Source organism: Cupressus sempervirens, chromosome 3 (genome assembly GCF_028749045.1).
Source record: "Cupressus sempervirens isolate cs-2001-9-10 chromosome 3, ASM2874904v1, whole genome shotgun sequence".
In the NCBI taxonomy this organism is placed as follows: Eukaryota; Viridiplantae; Streptophyta; class Pinopsida; order Cupressales; family Cupressaceae; genus Cupressus; species Cupressus sempervirens.
The window spans coordinates 282,070,103-282,092,467 of record NC_143120.1 but is presented as its reverse complement, the minus strand read 5'-3'; the positions used below and the strand labels follow the sequence as shown (position 1 = coordinate 282,092,467).

Below are 22,365 nucleotides of genomic sequence, written 5' to 3'. Positions count from 1 at the left end.
TTGAAGGATTTAACTATAATTTTTTGAGTGTGTCATAACTGAATAATTTGGGATGTAAGGTTGAGTTTAAAAAATAAGATTGCTAGGATATATGACACAAACGGGAAACTAGTCGGAAAGCATGATCAAACTAGAAGTAATCTATTCTATCTTGATATAGAAGATGCTACTTGTCTTGTTGTAAAATTTGATGATGTATGGCTATGGCACAAGAGGTTATGTCATGTTAAATTTGATAACTTGGTTAGTATTAGTAAGATGAAGAAAGTTAGAGGTTTGCCTAAATTGAAGAAGTCTAATAATGTAATGTGTAAACAATGTCAATAAGGCAAAATGACTAAGTCAAGTGTTAAGAGTAAAACTTATACCTCTAAAGGAATACTAGAGATTGTTCATACTGACTTGTGTTGACCAATTGATGTGCAAAGCTACAAAGGAAATGAGTATATTATGCTATTTGTTGATGACTATTCTAGGATGACGACAGTTATGTTTCTAAAATAGAAATCTAATGCTTTCTAAATGTTTAAGTGTTACTTAACAAGAGTTGAAAAGGAAACACGTAAAAGCCTAAAGTGTTTGAGATCTAATAGAGGAGGAGAATTCACATCAAATGAGTTTGAAATATTTTGTAATGATAGAGGAACCAAAAGAGAGGCATCTGCCCGTAGAACACCTCCACAAAATTGAATAGCTAAAAGGAGGAATAGATCTATAATGGATTGTGCTAGAATACTCATGGTGAAGAAGAGTGTTCCTTTGAAATATTAGACAGAAGTTGTAAGTAAAATTTTCTATACCTAGAACCATGTGTAAATCAAGAAAGGTACTCAATCAACACCTTTTGAACTATGGTAAGGATACTCACCCGATGTAAAATATTTTATGGTATTTGGAAGTAAATGTTACATTCTTAAAGATGTTAGGAATGGTAAACCTAATGAAAAAATTGAAGAATGTATATTCTTAGGATACTCCACAAGAAGTAAAGCTTAATAGTGTTTAAATACTAACACTAAAAAAATTGTGGAAAGTGCAAATGTGAACTTTGATGAATATATAGAGGTATATGAGGTTGAACCTATTAAAGAACTAGAAGAATACAAATCATTTGTATAATTTTATGAAGGTAAACCTACTGATGAAGATGTTGCAAATCAAGCTACACATCAACAAGTTTTAGTGGCTATTGAGTCACACCCTATGAATGTCGAGTTGCATTCAAGAACTAAGCTACATATAGATGTTGAATTATAGAATGAAGTGGATGCACATTCTAATTCTAAGATTAGTGTACATGAAAGAGATGTTAAGCTACCTAAAAAAGATGTACACGGTGACTCTAAAGTTAAAAGACAAAAGGAAGAAACAACGACTAAACCAAGATTGTCTAATTATGTCAAAAGACATCATCCTACTATTCAAATCATTAGAGATAAAGATGTTAGACCAATGACAAGAAACAAATTGAGAAATGATACATGTTTTTTAAGAATGAAGGTACCAAAATTAGTGAGAGATGGTTTAGAAGATGATGATTGGGGTAAAGCCATGGAAGAAGAGATTGAACAAATTATGAAAAACAAAAGATGGAGTCAAGCTCCTAGACTAGAAGACAAAAATGTGATTGGTACCAAGTGGGTATTTAGAAATAAGCTAGATAAAAATGGTGTAGTCACAAGGAACATTACAAGACTAGTTTGTAAGGGATATGCACAAGAAAAAGGGATTGACTATGGAGAGACATTTACCCCTATTTCTAGATTGGAAGGAGTAAGAACTGTACTTTCTTATTGTACATAAAAAGTTTCAAAGTTTATCAAATGGATGTTAAATTTGTATTTATAAATGGTATATTAGAGGAAGAAGCTTACATAGTACAGCCAAAAGGTTTTGTTGAGGTTAATGATAAGAACATGGTATGTGACTACACAAGGCTCTATATGGTTTGAAACAAGTTCGAAGACCATGGGATGAGAGACTTCATAATTATCTTGTGAAGATTGGATTTGAAAGGACTAATGATAACAACAATATATGCATGAAGATAGTGAAAGGAAAAGGTATTTGGTTATCTAAATTTTTTGTTAATGATATCATATTTAGAGGTGAAGATGCTTTATGTAAAGATTTTGCAAATCAGATGAAGTAAGAATTTGAGATGTCTATGTTTGGAGAGATCAAATTTTTTGTGGGTTTGTATGTATATTAGATAAAATATGGTATATACATCACTCAATCGAAATATGTCAAGGAAATATTAAAAAATTTTAGATTGGAGAATTCCAACCCAGGAAGTACACCTATGGTTTTAAGACACAACTTGTCAAAGAATGATGATTTAGCTGAGGTGAATCAAACATTGTACAAGTCTATGATCGGCAAATTGTAATATGTAGTACATAGAAAGCTTGATATTGCATTATTTGTAGGGATAGTTGAAAGATTCTCTGGTAAACTTAAGGAGAATAATTTGATGGTTGTAAAGAGAATAATGGGATATCTGAAAGGAAACAAAGAGTTTGGTCTATACTACAAGAAGAATGAAAATTTTGAATTGAGAGCCTACACTGATGCTGATTGGGCTGAAAAAAATTGATGACAAAAAGAGCACCAATGGAGGGACATTTTTCTTAGGAAAGAGGTAGGTTACATGGATTAGTAAGAAACACAATTGCACTTCACAATCTAATGCTTAAGCTAAATATTTTGTTGCAGTTGTAAATTGTACAGACATTGTATGGATCAAATAGCTACTCAAAGGTATGAAGGAAGAGATCATAGAACCAGTGATACTTTATTGTGATAATACAAGTGCTATCAATATATCAAAGAATCTTGTGATGCACACAAAGACTGAGCACATTGCAATCAAGTATCATTACTTGAGAGAATTAGTTCAAGATAAAGAGATGAAGATAGAATATGTCAACACAAAGGAACAAATTGTTGATATATTCACAAATGCACTACCTAAGGATGCTCATGAGTATCTAAGAGGTAAATTAGGGGTGATACCCATATCTAATGCTATCTAAGTAATAAGAGGAGTGATCTACATCAAACAAGCTGGTGTTCATATGTTACACATTGATGTAGATGATCTTATTTTAGGAGCTGCCTAAAGTAATCAAAGAGCTAAAACTTCAAATCAATCACAAGCAAGGTGATAGAAGGAGAAATTGAAGAAACTAAAAAAGTTTATATCTGTCATGTTAAAGATGACAAGTCTTTGGCATTGTTGTCAAAGAGGGAGAGTTTACCAATCCTAAGAGGGAGATAATTGTTGAAGGAGACAGTTGTTGAATAGGAGAGCAAAGAGAGAGAAATCCTAACATCTACCTAGTAAGAGGGAGATATAGTAACAGAAAGTTATAAGAAAATGTTTTGTAACCTATTTAGAAGATGGAAGTTGCTAATAGAGGGAACCATTTCAATACATGTTTTCCTTTTTGTATTGCCTTACTATTCTAACCTAATTAGTTTGGTTGAACAAGGTGAACTTACCATTTGGTTGATTTTGTTGATCAGTTTGGTTTGCCATCAATGCCAAAGACGGAGATTGTTGAGAATAGATTGAAAAAGATAATCAAAGAAGGAGATTGTTGAAAGAGATATATTGTTGAGAACAAATAAGTATGAAAAATATGCTTCAAGCATTGTTTTGTCACTAATGTCAAACCTTCTATTTGATGGTGAGACAATATCTTATAAGATTCAAGTACTATCACTTATTTGATTGATGAAGAGGATTTGATCAGAAGATGTAACAATAGCACCTAGAGGATAGGTTGAGTTGTGATTATGTAATGAAGTACAAGAATAAGTTAAGATAGTGATAACATGGTGTATTGATAATCTAGTTAAGATTACAAAGGTTGGTTAGACTAAGAAAGTTTAGAAGAACAAGTTACACAAAGTTTGTCTGCCAAACTTGACTAAGTGGATAGTAGGTGTCAAGCAAAGACAGAGCAAGCTAAGAAAAATATCAGTTGGAGCCAAGTAAAAGTTTATTCTAGTGTATGTTGAGTAGAACAATGGATGCCAAGTAAAGTATAGCTGATGCCAAGCACCAAAAAACTTTAGTTCCTATCGAGTCATTTCACAACAGAAGCTGAGAAATGCAGTATGTGTCGAACATTAGAAGCTTGATAGTGCCGAGCTGCTGCATTATTTAAAAGATCATGAATTTGATGGATCTGAGCCAACAATTTTTTTTCTTGGATTATATAAACTAGGTGGAAGATAAGGTTGATGATTTAGTGGTGCAAATTTGAAGGTAAACCATTTTTAGGTGAATTCAAAGAGGATTCTAGGAGAAGTTTCTAGAAGAGATATGAGATATGGGGTAGATACATTGTATCCTACCTAATCCATCCAAAACCTAAATTCGATAATGGAGAATGAGAGGAAAAATGTCTTAATTTCCTATTTATAGGAATGGTTGGTCATGAAGCATTTTTGTGATGTGTGAGAACCTAAGGAAGATAGGGAGTCAAGGGTTTTGCTTCATCTAGTGATCTAAAAGAAGATTTTCTCTCTACACAAACTTAATTTAATTATGATTTTCTCTCTCTTTTCATTATGGATATAGAAAATTACATAAATAATCTTATGCTATTCCCAAATAATTATTTAAAAAATCCATTAGTCGTATTGAGATTTAAATCCAAATAATGACTAAGATTTTGCATTTGGATTGACTTACACTATTGACACTTTTAGAAAGACCAATTAAATCCTTCATTATAATAATAGTAAAGTGATTGGATATATAGTAAATTCTTAAAACTCAATAAGTAGTTTTTTTTTCTATAGGTGAATTTTACATGGATGTGATTTTCTCAATGGAGTTCAAAAAATATAATTTAAAATTTTTTTTTTTTATGATTCCAACTAAAATTAAATTAAGCGCTTGTACTTGTCATAGGTTAGATAAATGGATGTTTCAGTCCTTCCAGATGTTGAACGTAAAATGTAGAGCTTTAAAAGGGAGAATTGAGGAGATACAAAACAATAATGTTGAGCCATTAGACTAACAGAGATTGTCATTGAGCAGTAGAGGAACTGGGAGGTAATAGAACAATTGAAGAAGAAGATAGATAAAATAGAAAAGGTCACTAAGGACATGCTGACTAAATACCAGGGAATGTTGTGATTCTTTAGTTGAGTATTTGAGCATCTTACTAAGCCAGATAGACCAGGGAAAATTTGTAAAGTTGGTGCTCGACTTGGAGGGAGCTAGAAATCATGAAGCAGTGACTAGACCTAACAAACAAACTTGCTCCAACACAAAAAAGAACTAGAAGAAGGAAATCAAAATTGACCAGCAAGACATCAAATATGTCACTAAGAAGATAAAAAGTATTCAGTTGCTCGAGCTGAAAGATAAGTTGGGAGCTTTAGCCTAGTTAGTTCCACTTTTTTGTTATGTCTTTTTGGTTTTTCTTGGCATTGTTAGATTGTTAGTTGTGTCTCTGTAGTTGTTGGTTTTGGTATTAGCTTTACCTATGTTTTGTTGGAAATGGTTGTGGGTGTGTCTATTGGTTAGAAGACTATTTCATTTTGGGACTTTCAATTTTTTATCTTTCTATAAAAACAATTGAGGTTTCAAGTCTCCTGTAAAAAAACATGTTTTAGCCTTAATAATTTATTTTTTATATTAAGAGTAGTTTCTTGTTAGTTAGATAACTTTAAAATATAAATAAAACATGAGATTATTTAATAATTGTAACTTCAATTATACGGTAAATTAAAATAAGATGTATTGTAATTAATTTCAAATTTAAAAACTAATTATATTAGATTTTATTTTTTAATATCTAGATTATTGAAATGTTGAAACATAAATAAAAACTATTTTAAATTATTCAAAATATTTTCAATTAATTAATCATTTATTTAATAATAAATAATAATGTCTGAATAATAATTAAATTTTATTGTAGTTTTTAAAAAAAATATAACAATTAGTCAACATATCTATTAATATATTTATAATAAAAAATATATCAAATAAAATTATAAACATCTAAATAATTATTAAATAGTTATTAGTATTTTAAGGAATTACTAGATAGATTAAAGATTAAATAGAAATTTTGAATTATATTTTTGAAAAAGTAGTGTCAATTCATTCTATATAAACCTCAACACATTAAATCAAACAAAAACTAGAAGGATGATTTTTAGATATTATAAAGTTAAACAATATGCATTTGAATTTTAAAAAGTATAAAATTTATGATAAGATATAAAACATAATAAATTCTAATAGGTCAAACTAGTTTTATTTAAGCACTTCTTAAAGGAAAAATGATACAATAGTACTAAACCTATAGAGAACTAATAAATAAATAAATGACGATAAAAATTTCCATTGAAACTGAATAACATTATTTAAAAATAGTTTCAAAATGCTATATACATTGTATATTGACACATTTTTATATATTTTCAAGTTTAGCGTTTGATCCTAGATCAATTTTTAATATTTGCAACTTTAGCGTGTCCATTAAAGAATTCCTAAATAGTTAGTGTAAATGATTGAAGAGCTTATAGCTAAGGTGTTGCTTATGGCTAGTCACGGATCTCCCTCTAGAGATCTAAAGGGCAAAGTGGTAAAAAGTGTCATTTCAAAACACTTGCCCAATATTTGATATGTTCATGATTCACCCAAGAAGTACCACTACTACTAATACTTGTGGTTAAATGTCCTAATCATTATGAATATCTCAATAATGATCTACAAATTCACCAATCACCAACCAAAAAAATTAAATATCCTAATCAACTATTCATCTACAATTGGCTATGTAGCCAACACAATAAACAATGAATGAATTTGTAATTTTAATTAAATATTAAATAATAAATTGATACCCATTCTGTTGGCAGACGCTTCCATTAGTCTACGTGTAATAGCTATTCAAAACTATCACCACAAATGGACCCTTATAAGTCTCTTCCCCTGCCACCAAAACAAAAGATATTCTAAAGACCTATCATTACATGCGCTGAACGCGTTAAAACCTCGCTCTGCATGTTTGAAAATTTTCGTTCATTTAATCTCTCATCTGCAGTTTGGCATCGTCCTTTTATTCCAAAATTTCTCTCGTTGGGCACCCGAGAGATTCGAACCCATGATGATCTCACTTTGATCCCCTTAGCAGAGTTTTTCTCTATAAAGGAAGTAAATTGTTTAGAGAGTCATTCAGATCTCTTCAATTCACCAAAAACTAAAAATGGAAGCCCATCTCCATCTTTATGAGATGATTCTTTGCGCTGCAAAGCCCATCGCTCTCAAAGCTGCTCATGTCTTGCTTAAAATCCCCCAAATTATCAGAGGAAAGCCTCTCTCTATTGATGAAATTGCTGAACATATTTCTGCCTCCACAGAAACTAGGGTTGTTCCCCACAAGGAGTACTTGTTTAGGATTCTGAGGCTGCTGGCTTGTTGTGGAATTTTCACTGAAGATATGGATGAGCAAAGCAAGCAAAGGAAGTAAACAGTGTTTCCAAGCTGCTAGTGAAGGAAGAAGATAGGGATTCTTGTGTTCCATTTGTGCTGTTATTTACAGAGAAAGCTTACCAGGATAGTTACCAGTACTTTCAAGATGCTGTCTTGGAAGGATGTAATCCCTTCATAAAAGTCCATGGCATGAGCCCTTGGGAATATGTGGGCTCAAATGCTGTAGCCAACAAGCTTTTTAATGAGGCCATGGCTTGCCATACAAAAGATGTCGTGGCTTCTGTAGTAAAGATTTATGATGGATTCAAGAGTGCAAGGAGTGTGGTGGATGTAGCTGGAGGAGTGGGAACTACATTGTCTATTATAATTGCTGAATATCCACACATACGGGGCATTAACTTGGACTTGCCCCATGTTATTTCAATTGCATCTCCCATAGCAGGTGAGTAGTGGACAGTCTCATAGTAGTGGACAGTCACATCTCATTTCGGGTTCAAGTGTAAAAACTACACATTTTGAACTTTGTTTATATTAATCATCAAGAGTTCAAAGAGTAACATAAAACAATAGAGATCCAAGGGTAACCAGCAAGCCCAAGAGGTCAAACCAGAGTATCAAAAATCACATAGTATAAAGTATGAAAGTACAAAAGAGAGGAGGCTCCCAAAATAGGTAAGTGAGAATATCATCCCAATTTTCTAACCAGGTCATCCAGCCTTGTGCAGCTTCCATCCAGACAACCTTCTTCCTTTCCAGAATCTGAGCATACATGTCAAGTTTCTCATACAGAGGAGTACCATTGTTTTTAATTTCTTTAATCAAGTTATCAAGAGCTTTGTCAAATGCACTTTTGTCTTCTATGATACTGGCCCATTCATATCCATGGTTCATTTCATATACGAACATAGAAGCCTGTCCATCTTTAAGAAACCTTGTAATGGGCACCCCTGGATGTCCCAAAAAATAAACCAATTTTTTGAAAAGAATTTTGTCAAACAGTTTGCATTCAACCTCTTATTTCTCCGTTTAATGTTTTAAACTCCTTATAACTCCGGAAATCAAACGTTTATTTGTTTGTTGTGTTTTGTGCATGGAATTGGTATCATACAACATAAACAAGAAAGAAACTATAATAATATGCAAAGTGGAAATGAACTGTTGCTAATAAAATGTTATTTTAGAATTCATAAAACCAAATACATGGCAAATTTATCAACTCACTAATTACTTCAGCAGTATTGACATAATACTCTAGCCCATGCTTTCGAACTTGCTGCTACAATGCTTTGTCCTTCAATCAGTCCATTACCTTCATGATATTGTTCCCTCAAAGTGGCATAAGCGTCAAAAAAGTAGTGAAGAAGATATGAGCAAAATACCAAATCTGCCTATAGCTGAAAATGCAACTAAATTGCCTGATAATGAAGCCAATAAGAAAGAATTCCAAAGGCCAAACCCCAAGGGAATGACGTCTAGAATGTTATAAGAGAGGATAGATGTCCTCAAATGCCAAGAATGGAGCTGCAACTCACACACCAATTTTTTCTCATATTCAACCTCGCTAATGAAGCCACAAATACTTCCTTTTATTCTATTTCCAAGGGTCCGCTCAACTCATATGGGCAATGTGGGATAAAAGATGTATAGTATATAAAACATATATTAAAATACCCCTTATGTCTCCCTTGGGTACACATCCCCATAAAATAAATATTAAAGTAACACTTTAATATTTTACAATTAAATTAGACGTTACTTTAATAAAACTTTAGGCATTAAAATGTATTAGCAATTGGACTCCGAATAATGTGAGTGATAGCTCATCGAAAAGCTCTCACTAAGGAGTATCAAATCCAATCACCAAAATTGACCTGCACTGTGTCTTGCCGACTTACTAAAAATAGTAAGTATGCCTGAAACTGAGTAAATCAACTTCATTTTGGCCCAAACTGGAAATGACTAGGCCAAAACACTCCAAGATCCCATTAAACCCTTCATTAGCCCTTGGGACCATGTAGAACAAGGCTAATGCACACACACTTGGTCAACTGCTAAAATGGAAACATTATAGTCCGCCCCCTTGAAATTGCTTGTCCTCAAGCAATCTCAGTCCAGCCTGCAGAATAACCTGCTCACTCTCCCATGTAGAATCTTCCTCCAAAAGGTCTCTCCATCTTACCAAATACTCCTTCACTATCCTGTTTCTAAGCTTCCTCTCTCTGGTGTCCAGAATAGCCTCGGGTACTAATACAAGCTTCCCCTCCTTATCCAAAGGGGGTAAATTTGCAGAAGGCGCTACATTTTGACCAATGGCTTTCTTTAGCCTAGACACATGAAACACATTGTGCACTCGATTGCCCTCTGGAAGCTCTAGCTCATAGGCGACTTTTCCCACTATGCGAATCACCCTGTAGGGACCATAAAATCTAGGTTCAAACTTTTCAGCTCCGCTCTTCTTGAGCGATGACTGTCTATATGGTTGTAGCCTCAAGTAAACCATATCCCCTACCTCGAAGCTACGCTCTATTTGGTGCTGATCAGCATACAATTTTTGTTGGTTATGGGCCTGTTGTATATTCTCTTTGAGCACTTTCAAGATGTCCTGACTATCCTACAATAAGTTTTTGGCTTTGGGCACTCTAGTATTCCCCAAAACTAAATCCATGAAACTAGGTGCTTCATAACCATAGAGTGCCATGAAAGGTGTCATCTTGATGGACATATGATAAGTGGTGTTATAACTATACTCTCCCATATGCAACCATCTGATCCAAGCCTTTTGTTGTGCAGTTACATAGTTCCTCAAATATCCTTCCACCCATTTATTCACAATCTCTATTTTTTCATCTGTTTGTGGATGATAACTAGTGCTAGGTGTAAGATCTGTACCACACAACCTAAACAACTCTTGCCAAAAAAAACTAATAAACTTACTATCTCAGTTGCTAACAATGAATCTGGGAAGCCCATGTAACCTGAATATCTCTCTAAGGAAAAGATCTGCCACCTCTACTGTTGTGTAAGTGGATGGAATAGCAAAGAAGTGAGCAAACTTCATCAAGCGGTCCACCACCACATAGATGCAATCTCTTCCCTGCACTCATGGTAAACCAGTGATGAAGTCCATCGAAATACTTTCCCATTTCCTATCAAGAATGGGCAAGGGCTGTAATAAACCTCCAAGAAATGTGTGCTCTCTCTTATTCTATTGACAAACCACACACTCACTGACATACCTCTAAACATCATCCTTGAGCCCTTTCCATGAAAACCGCTCTTGGATCTTCCTGTAGGTCTTGAAGACCCCTGGATGTCCAGCTATGGGTGCATCATGAAATGCCTTCAGTATCGCCTCTCTCAAATGTGATGACGGAATCAAATAAACTCTGTCCTGCACTCTGATCAATCCATCTATCACCTCATAGTGATCATCCTGTATGGTACCTAAAATCAATCTAGAAGCCCAAGCATCTCCAACATACTCTTCTATAATTCAATCTCTCCAATCTCTTGAAATCTCTGCCAGAGCACATAAGTGAGGTCTCTGAGATAAGGCATCAGCCACCACATTTCTTTTACCTTTGACAAACTCTATGTCAAAGTCATAAGCCTGCAATTTAGTCACCCACTTTTATTGCCAATCATTAAGATCACACTAGCTCATGAAGTATTTAATACTATTGTGATCAGTCTTGATCACAAAGTGTCCACCTACCAAATATGATCGAAATTTGGCCAATGCATGCATTATGGCCAACATCTCCCGGTCATATATAGAATAACTCTTCTCAACTCCCCGGAGCTTCCTACTCTCGAATGCAATGAGATGCTTCTCCTACATCAATACTGCTTCAATCTCATCACTTGATGCATCACAATGAAGCTCAAAAGGCTTCATGAAATTTGATAGAGCTAGAACTAGACATGAAGACATTACTTGCTTGAAATGCTCAAAACACCTCTGTGCTGCCCCTGTCCACATGAAGGCTCCTTTCCTAGTAAGATTTGTCAAGGGTGTAGCAATCTATGAGAATCCCTTAACAAACCTCCTATAAAAACCACATAAACCAAAGAATCCCTTAAGCTATGTAAGGTTTGTGGGAGTAGGCCAGTCTACAATAGCTCTAATCTTTTTGGAATCAACTTGAACGCCATCTGCACTAATGATATGCCCAAGGTAAAGGAGCTCAGTCATGCTAAACTCACATTTAGATTCCTTGGCATACAATGACTCTCTCTCTAGAATAGATAACACCTCCTCTAGATGATGTAAGTGCTCCTCCTAGGTCTTACTAAAGACCAAGATGTCATCAAAGAAGATCAAGACAAATCTCCTCAGCTGCTTCCTGAATACCTAGTTCATACAACTTTGAAATGTAGCGGGTGCATTAGTTAGACCAAATGGCATAAGCATGAACTCAAAGTATCCATAGTGACATCGAAAGGTTGTTTTCTCGATGTCATTTGCTCTCATCCTGATCTGATGTTATCCATATCGCAAATCAGTTTTTGTGAAGAAGCATGCCCCATGCAACTCATCAATCATCTCATCAATCCTAGGAATGGGGTACCTGTTTTTAATTGTTTTCTTATTCAGTGCCCTGTAATCGATGCACATGCGCATCATCCCATCCTTCTTCTTTACCAATACTACTACTGAAGCAAAGGGGCTCTTACTAGGCCTGATATGCCCCATCTCCAACAAATCTTTAATCGTCTTCTCTATCTCATCCTTGTGTTTCTTAGGATGACGATAGGGAGTAATCATAACTGGTTTGGCTCCCTCCTCAAGCTCAATAACATGTTCCATCCCTCTGTTAGGAGGAACCCCATGAGGAATATGGCTAAATACTTTAGTGTGTCTATCAAGTATCTTTTGAATATCTAGTGGATGACTCTTTTCTTGTGGCTCTGGTGAAGTTGGCATAATTTAGCACTCTGTCGCCCACTCTATGTCATCATGATGAAAAAGTCTCTACATTCTCCTCAAGGACACTACTCTGCAACCTCCTTCTGAAAGACCTCTAAGTACCATAGTTCTGCCCTCATGCTAGAATCTCATCTCCAATTTCTCTAGGTTGAGTGTGAACTCCACTAGTGAAGCCATCCATGTCATGCCAAGGATGACATCATAATCTCCCATGTCCACAACATAGAACTCATCATTCAAGTCGTAGCCATCTCCAAACCTGATGTGAAGATTAGATATCTTCCGAGTGCAAATGGAACAAGTATCGAATCCAGTAAGATGATTTCTAATAGGAAGCTTATCAAGAAGGAGCTGCCATTTAAAACATTTAACTTTAATGGGGTTTGTTTTAAATTATATGAACTTCTACAGTAGAACTCATCTAATAGTATAGCTTTAACTTTGACTTGTCTCATGCATTGCAATTGCACCTTTAATACTAGGAGTGGAGCATGTTTGTGGAAATATGTTTGACAAAATTCTATGTGGAGACATAATTTTCATGAAGGTAAAAGATATGTCATTAAGAAACAATATAATTTAGCCTTTGTTCACTTATTATCTTTCTTTGCTATATCAATATTATGCTTGTTAGCAATTCATTTAACAATTATTGTCTTCTTTTGTTGTTTCTTTACTTTATTTCCTACATCAATACTTACGTCCATAAAAAAGCTATTGTCATATTTATTGCAGTGGATTTTACATGATTGGGATGATGAGAAGTGTTTAGAACTTTTGAAGAAGATCTATGAAGCAACACCAAAGCATGGGAAGGTCTTAATTGTTGAAGCATCACTTGAGGGTTCTCAAGGAAGCAGAAATCGACTAGGATTATTGTTTGACATACATGTGGCCATCTATACCATGGGCAGAAAGGAGAGAAGTGAGGAAGAATTTAGCCAATTATTTCTCAAGGCAGGGTTTAAGAGTTATCATATCATGAAACTACCATTTCTCCAAGTACTTACAGAAATATCTAAGTCTTAAAGTATTTGTACGATATTATAATATTATGTTCTTATTTAAATAATTCTAGAAGTATCCCTCTTTAGACATATTTTTATCTAAATCTCTAATAATTAGATTCATTAGTGTTGATAGATACTCTCTCTTGATGTAGTATATCTTCTTCTACATCCTTTTTTTGTATCAGACATAACCCGCATTTTTCTTTTCTGGTTCTTTTCTCAGGAGCTTTTTTGAACCAGTTATTATTAATATAAATATAATATTTTGCCAAAAAAAATGTTAAGTTGGAAGAAAATGATATCAAGTTGTAAAAATACATTTCTATATAAAGAATGATTTGATACATTAGATTGAATGTTAATTATTCTTTATGTTTTATTATAATTGTAATGATGAATACTGTAAAGTCCTTATATGATGACTGATTATTATTTTTTTTTTCAGGCAAAAGTGGCAAGCCACTATAATATTTTATTAAGACTAATTCAGCGAGGTCAACTGGGAAAGAACAAGTGAAGAAAGCCCAGCATCATCCCTAATATATACATAGATTTATATAGTTTAAGAAAATAATTACAAAGGGTGTATCAACTACCACCCAACTGTGAACCAAAGAGTACTTAGACAATGATTTCTTTGGACTTTTCCAAGCACTATCTTCATGATAAACTTATTCTAGCATTTATCACTCAGCACTTATCTTAAAAATCTTCCCAATCAGACACAAAACCACCTTCAGTTGACCCAAGCCCACCAAGAATAGGGCCCTAGCCAGAACAAAATTTTGAATTGCCATGAATCCAATCCAAATCCGAGTTAACCTCATCAATTAAATCCCAAAAATTCTGTTCAATAGGCTGCATAGAAGCAACATTCAAATCTCTGAAGTTTGAAACATTAGATTCCTTCTGCAAATCAATCATAGCCTGACCCGCCATCTTTATTCTTTCCACCAAATGAACACCCATTAATCTTGATTCAGGTGGCAAAGCATGTTTTAAATAAACGAAACTGCCAGTGTCTATAGCATGCTTAAGTGCCTCCAAAACAACATAAAATTCATGATTGTGCAGGAGTTGAAAATGTGAGACTCCATTCCATAAATCATACTTTTGCAAAGCCACAATCAATTTGTTATCAACCAAGCAGTGATGTCGGATTACCTTATGAGCCAAAGCTTGAAGCATTTCAGGAGACTGCAAGAGATATTAATGAGCTTTGAATTGTACTTTGTTTCCAGGCAACTCGGCACCCAATACAAATGACCTTGAATCGGCATCTAAAAAATCTACTCTGCTCGGCACTTGAAACAATCCTTCTAAACTCGGCACCTTATATCATTTTGCTCCAGTCGGCACCTAAATCAGCAATACTCCACTTCCATTACGTTCTTGTTGATTTCGGCAACTATGAATGATTAATATTAAATAGGACTTTTATGATTTTTGTTATCCTTTCTTACAAATTCATTGTAGTCTACACAATTACACAATTAATGCGACTTCACAAATAAAGTCTTCATGTCTATGTCTGAAAGCATTCTTAAGCACTCCGTTGAAATTGCTGGATTTTGGACTAGAAAATAGAACTTCATGTTTTATGTATATCTTTCTATCTTTTCTTAAATTAAATCTATTTAGCCAATATCGATCTAAGAAATAATTGCCATTTATCATTCAACTAATTCGTTACATTTAATGCTTCAATATGATAATTCAGCTTAATTCTCATATAAAATATAGTCACCGGCAGAAATGTTTGTATGGCTGATACTGACAGCAAAATTAGTTACTTCTACGTCTATCCCTCTCAAAATTTTATTTGTTGTTTGAAAAGATCTGCACTCTTTTCGCTGCGATGTTCAAGTTTATAATCATCGAAATGTTTAGACAGAATGAACCAAGGTATGTTAATAAATTTATGATATATTCCTGGACAGGTAATCATAATCCACCGTAGAACCTTAGAAAGAACCCAATCTCTCGAGGCATTTAACAAATTCCAACCCCAATTTGTTTTTCTAGGATGTTAAAATATGGAAAACACTTTAATTCCATATCAAGCTTTTATATGCCAACAAACTCAAAATCAGTTCCAGCCATGTATATACAACTATTATTCCTCTTATAAAATTTTGAACACATAATTAATTAAAGAATACTCTTTTACTCATTTTTTATGATTATTTTTCTAAAATAAAGAGTCTAAAGTAATATTATGAAATTATGAATAGTGTAGACTAACAAAATACAGGTATATTCAATCATGATTCCAATAAAATAATTCTTAATGAGGTATGATATAATGAATTAAAAAAGTTAATCCATCTAAATTTATTTTATTCTTCATAAATGAATTAACCATCATACTTTACACAATTAAAATTAAAATAACAATTAAACTCACAAACCAAAATGATCTAGAGACAACACTTATTCACACATTATATATACTTTTAAACTCAGAAATCATAAAGCTATAGAAAACAAAATTTATATGGAAAAGATGTGGAATATCAAGAAAAAGGTAGGAATTCAAGAAGTGGTAACAAAAAATTTATGAGTTCTAGTTTATATTGATTCCAATGTGCATATTTGGTGAAAAAAACTTCTTACAATGTGCCAGGCATAAGGCCTACCTGTTTAAAAAGTACAAGAGGTGGAAGATTTCAGCAAAGTAGAAGCAAAACTTATGGAGAAATTAGCAAATCTAACAATACATCTCATGATAAGGGAAAATTAGAATGTAAAGAAGACAATGCTAGTAGAGGAAGAGGTAACGACACTATAGGTAATTATTATAGTTACTCTAGGAATAATAGTAATAGCAACAAAGAAGATAGATCTTGATTTAAGGGCACTTAACTTTAAGTTTGGAAAAGAAGGACATGGAGCCTTTGAATGTACCTTTTTCTGAGAAGAAGATTAGAAGTAGTAGTAGAAATGCCTTAATTCAAGAAGAAGCTATTGACCCTCCCAATGAACCTAAAAATGGAGAGAACATGATGATCACAAGAACTTTGTGTAATAGAAAATTGAATGAAGTGCCTATTTTGTGGAAAATTCTTTTCAAGACTAGATGTAAGATTGAAAGAAAATGTTGCAAGTTAATCATTGAGAGTTTGAGTTTAGATAATATGGCATCAAAAGAATTGGTTTCTACATTGCAAAGGTTGAAATATCCAAACCCTTATAACATTGCATGGATCAAGGATGAACATAAGTTACTAGTAAGTGAACAATGCATTTTGAAATTCAAGATTGAGAATTACTATGATAAATTCTAGTGTGATATTATACTTATGGGTTGTTGTCATTTTATTTTGGGAAGACCTTGGTAGTATGATAGACAAGCTTTGCATGATGATAGATTGAATCAGTATACTTTTTGGGTAAATGAGAATAGAAAAGCCTTATTAGCTTTGATAAAGAACCCTAAAGAAAATCATTTTATCATAGTTAAAGTCTACTTGGTTGAAGGAAATAAATTTATAAAGGACATGAAAAAATACAATGTTTTCTTTTCTTTGATCCCTAGGAGGATAGAGAAACAAGATAAACTTGAGCATGCACATGAGGTTAGATCTGTTTTCCTAGAATTTCAAGATACTATTTTAGACAATGTATCCAATGGATTACCCTCTGTACAAAGTATTGGTCATTTCATGGTTAACTCCTAGAGATAATCAAGAGTTGAATCTAGAAAAGTGCAAGAATTACTAGAGAAAGGTTTGATCAAAGAATATTTGAGTCCTTGTGCAATATCTATTGTATTGGCACCTAAGTAGAATGGAGAATGGATAATGTGCACTGACTCTAGAGATATAAATAGAACAATAGTTATTTATCCGTTTCCTTTTTCTAGGATGGTTGCCATTATGGATTATTTGAGTTGGACTAGATATAATACCAAAATTATTTTAAAAATTTGGTATCATTAGATTAGAATAAGAGAAGGGAGTGAAAAAAAGAATGCCTTTAAAACTAGTGAGGGAATGTTTGAGAGGTTGGTTATGTCTTTTGATTTAACTAATGCACCTATCACTTTCATGAGGTTGATGAATGAAGTTTTGAATAAATTCTTAGGTAAATTTATAATTGTGTACCTTGATGACATAGTGATATATTTTAAGACTCAAGAAGAACACCTAATGCATATCAAACAAGTGTTGCAAAGGTTTAAAGAGGAAAAGTTGTTGATAAATATGAAAATATGTTGTTTCATGAAGGATGTGATTGCATATCTTGGTTTTTTTATCTTTGTGGAAGGAATAAAGATGGATACTAAAAAGGTAAATTATATAGCTGAATCACCTACAACAAAGAATTTTGGGGAAGTTAAATAATTTCATTGATTGACAAGTTTTTATAGGAAGTATATTAAAAAAATCAGTTCATTGTGTAATTCTATGACAGAGAAAATGAAAGGTGATAAAAAGGAATTCAAATGGACACATGGATCAATTTTTGTGAAACATTGAATCAAAAATTAGAAAAATTGTATATTCTTGCTTTACTTGATTTTACTAAAGTTTTTTAAGTTGATTAAGATGCTAGTCAGAATGAGTGTCAAATTGTTTTGAGTCAAGAAAGTAAGCATATAACTTTCTATAGTGAAAAACTGAATTGCACTAAGAGGAAACACTTAGTCTATGATCAAGAGTTTTATACAATTGTTAAAGCTTCGAAGAAGTGGGGAAATTACTTGATGCCTAGAGAGATTGTGTTATATGCTGATCATAAAGCCTTACAATACTTGGGTAGCCAAAATAAGTTGAATTAGAGACACATGAAATGGGTTGAATACATGCAGAGCTTTTCTTTTGTGTTAAAACATAGAAGTACAAATAGTTAAATAAGGTAGCAAATGATTTGAGTAGATGCAAAAGTTTGTTGAAAATGATGAGGGTTGAAGTCCTTGTATTTGATTATTTGAATAACTTGTATCAAATTGATCTTGATTTTGCAAATCCTTAGAAGGCTTGTAAGAAATCACATAATAGATGAGAAGAGAAAATAAGTTGAACATTTTGTTTAGGAAGATATATTACTCAAAGAAATTCAGTTATGTATACCCAAAGGATCTATTAGAGATACCATTATTAAGAAGAAACATAGTACTAGACTTGGACGATATTTTGGGATTGATAAGATAGTAAAATTGATCTTTGAGAGATACTTTTGGCCACATCTATGTAATAATGTTTAGAAAATGGTGAAGAGTTACATAAAGTTTCAAGTAGCTAAGGGAACTAGTTATAATGTGAGTTTTTATACACCTTTACCTGTTCCTAGTAAACCTTGGGAAGACATCAATGGATTATTTCATTTGATTACCTAGAAATGAGCGGTAATGACTCTATTTTTGTGGTATTTGACATGCTTTCTAAATGGTACATTTATTGCCTTGTAAGAAGACATCGGATCCAGTACATATAATGGAATTATTTTTTAGAGAAAATATGAGATTACATGGTTAACCAAAAAGTATTATTTCATATAGATATATATAAATTTTATTAGTTACTTTTATAAAACACTTTTGAAGAAGTTGAATACTGAGCTTAAGTTTAGTTGTTCATTTCATCCATAGATATGTGGACAAACTAAAGTTTTGAATAGAAGTTCGGTTAAATTTTTATAATTCTTATTGGTGATAGAAAAAAAATTGGGAATTGATTTTGGCACAAGAAGAGATTGCATACAAAAATTCACTAAAAAGAAGTACTAAGAAGACACATTTTGAGATAGTAAATGTTGTTCATCTTAGAGGGACTGCATAGTTAAGGAAGGTGGATATTGAAGTGAATAGTAGTGCTAAAGAAAATAATTTGTGGACATTATAAAGAATTTATATGAATAAGTAAAATGAAATCTATATAAAAGTAATGAGGGATATAAGGAGAGAGAAGATAAGAAGAGAGAATATAACATTTTTGAAGTTGGAGATGAAGTAATGGTACACCTAAATAAAAATAGATTTTTTAGTTCATACATATAGAAAGATGAAGATGGGGAAGGTTGGACCTTGTAAGATCTCAAGGAAGCATGCTAATGGAAATTCTTTTGGGGTTGAATTACTTGGAGACATGAATATTTTGCCTATATTCAATATTTCAGATATCTACAAATATTTTGAATATGATGAAGAGACAATTGATAATCATGATTATAATAAGAAGATAGAAGGAATTGAAATAATCTTGGATACTAGAATAAGAAACGGCACCAAAGAAAAAGACTACAAGGAGTATCTGGATTAGTGGCAAAATAAAGTACTTGAAGATAGTTCATAGATCCCTTCAATTGAGTTCGATCTTTATGATTCTTCTTAGAATATTAGGGCTTTGTAATGTGAAAACCAATCCTTATTTATCCTAGATGTTTGTTACAAGAGCATCTGGGGATCTTTGGAAATCTTGCATCAAAACAATATTTGTTGTTGTCATGTACCAGTCTACAAGGAGTAGTGTGTGATAATTTTCTTCTGCAAGGTTCATTCAATTTCAATGATTTTTTTGGCCTTGACGACATATTCTTGGATCACATGTGGACCTATATTGGTACCCACTTATATTAATTTTATTAATTTTTTGCTTTTTGATTTTGCTTTGTGGTCAGACCTATATTTGTAATAAACATAATAGTCCAACTGTGGTCTTTGTGGCTATATATTTGAGATCTAGGATGAGGTTAAGTAAGCCTTAGATTGGGAAGGGGAGAAATAGAAGCATTTTAGATTTGTAAAAGTAAACTTCTAAGCTTGTTGATTATAATTCTATTCTATATGGTTGCAATGAGGTAGGTCTTATGCCTAACACGTTATAAGATGATTATCTCACTATATCTACATTGGAATACATCTAAATTATTATTCTTCCATATTTGTGTTTTCTTTAGTGTGTATACTTGAGCAGGGTGGTTGGGGAGTGTTCTTGATTCACTTTACCTTCCTTTCTTTGAGTCAGAACAAACTATGGTGTACGAGTTTCTTTGTGTTATGTACTTTATTTTTCAATTTGCTCATAATTATGCAAGTATAGGGTTAATTTTTTTTTATCAAAAATAGGTAAAAGTGTTGGAATATTGATCCCCCCTCCCAAATATTTCCTATTTCTAACATATATAGAGTCCTGAAGTGGGATGTTGAGGTAGTGCAAAACAAGGAATCTATTGTAGAAATTTAAATTTATAACATGCTTCATGTTGTACTTGAACAAGGCATTAGGTAGGAATTCAACTATCACAAAACTTATATCTACTAGATAGTGAAGGAAATGTCATCTTGGTACCTAAGGAAGTCATAGAGAATACATGAAAACATAATAGAAGATTTTTTTTTCAAAAATATAGCCTAGGAATATGATTGAAACATACTACTTGGAGTACTAGAAAACTATGATACAATCATTTAATTAATATTTCTAGAGGGAATCAAAATTGGATGGATTTATCCAAATATTCATTTTCTTTCATATAGGAGAATCATTCAAAGGTCATCGTGGACTATCTAAATTTTCAAAAGAAAATATATTTCCTCCTCACATGATTGTACTATGAATCCATGAGAATCTAAGCTAGAAGAGTAGATTAAAAAATATTTTCATTTTATGATAGGGAGATATACATTTATAAAATAATAAAGCTATCTTAAGATTGTGTTAGTTGTCTCTCATAACTTTTTTTCCTTTTAAATTTTAATGTTGAACAATAAAATTACATGTTCAAGATTTTTAGAGTATTTTTATTGAATTGTATTAAATAAATAAATTTAAAATAGTTACTAATAACAAGAAATTCATTATGGACCAAATTGATGTATACACTTGGGGGAAAATAGAGGGAATTAGATAAGCATGACAACTAAATTCCACCTGTTTAAGATATATGTATATAGATTTTCTAGTTTTCCTAAGACTTACTCTATACATGACCTTGTGCATCCAACACCAATTAATGGAACATAAAAAGGGGGAATTTTTTTTTGAAATGGGTTTGCCTAGTTCAAATTTTTTTTTTAGGAGTTTACCTTGAGGTAAAAATTAATTGCAATGACAATGAACATGGTGGATTCAAAGTATTTATTTTCTTGTAATCTTAAATGAGTTATGTGGAAATTATCATATGTTGGTCGCATTTTTTCCTACAAGACCAACCACTCAAGATTAGGTTGAAACATAATTTATCAAACTTTTAATAAGATATCCTCCACTTAAATTGAAATGATAAAAATAAAACCTACTTTTGTCACCTATCATGTCAAACTTAACAATTTTTATTATAAAAGATTATATTTTAATCAAATAGCACATAAGAGGTCTAATTTAGGAAGAGTGAGTTTTAAATTATTATAAATTAATCATATATCGATTTACAATAAATGAAACCACTTAAGGCTAGATTGAAAGTCATTTTTTTATGAAACCACTTATGTTGGGTGGTGAGCTAGTCTACAAGAAGAACTTTTGTTAAGGAAGTTAAATTTTATAGGATGATCAAAATCCTACTTTAAAATGGCATTAGGTAGACATTAAACCATTACAAATTTTTCATCTACTATATAGTGAAGAAAGGGCATTTTAGTACCTACTAAAGTCGTAAAAAATAGAACAAGAAATTGAAGAGTTCAAAACACAAGGGAAGAATATTATTGTAAAAATGTAGGGCACACAATTGTGGGATCATCACTCATGCTAATATCTAAAGTGGTTAGATATGCAACTAGAATTTATGATACCTTATTGATACAATGCTCTTTGAATGTGATTAAAAATGTTGAATCAATAAAAGGGCTCCATGAGAGCTAAAATGAAAATCATGAAGAAATGCTTGTATGAAGGATGTTGAAGATTACCCCAATGTCAGATTTAAAGTTGAATGAATTGAGTGTTTGCGCTTGAACAAAGAATGTAATTGTATGATGTAATGCATGTATATCCAAATAGGGAGCTACG

At 32.6% G+C, this 22,365-nt stretch overlaps 1 pseudogene; it reads left to right on the top strand.

Moving 5' to 3' along the window:
- The first annotated feature begins 7,244 nt into the window (after positions 1 to 7,244).
- Positions 7,245 to 13,430, top strand: LOC149566039 ((Iso)eugenol O-methyltransferase-like; annotated as a pseudogene).
- Positions 13,431 to 22,365: the final 8,935 nt, after the last annotated feature.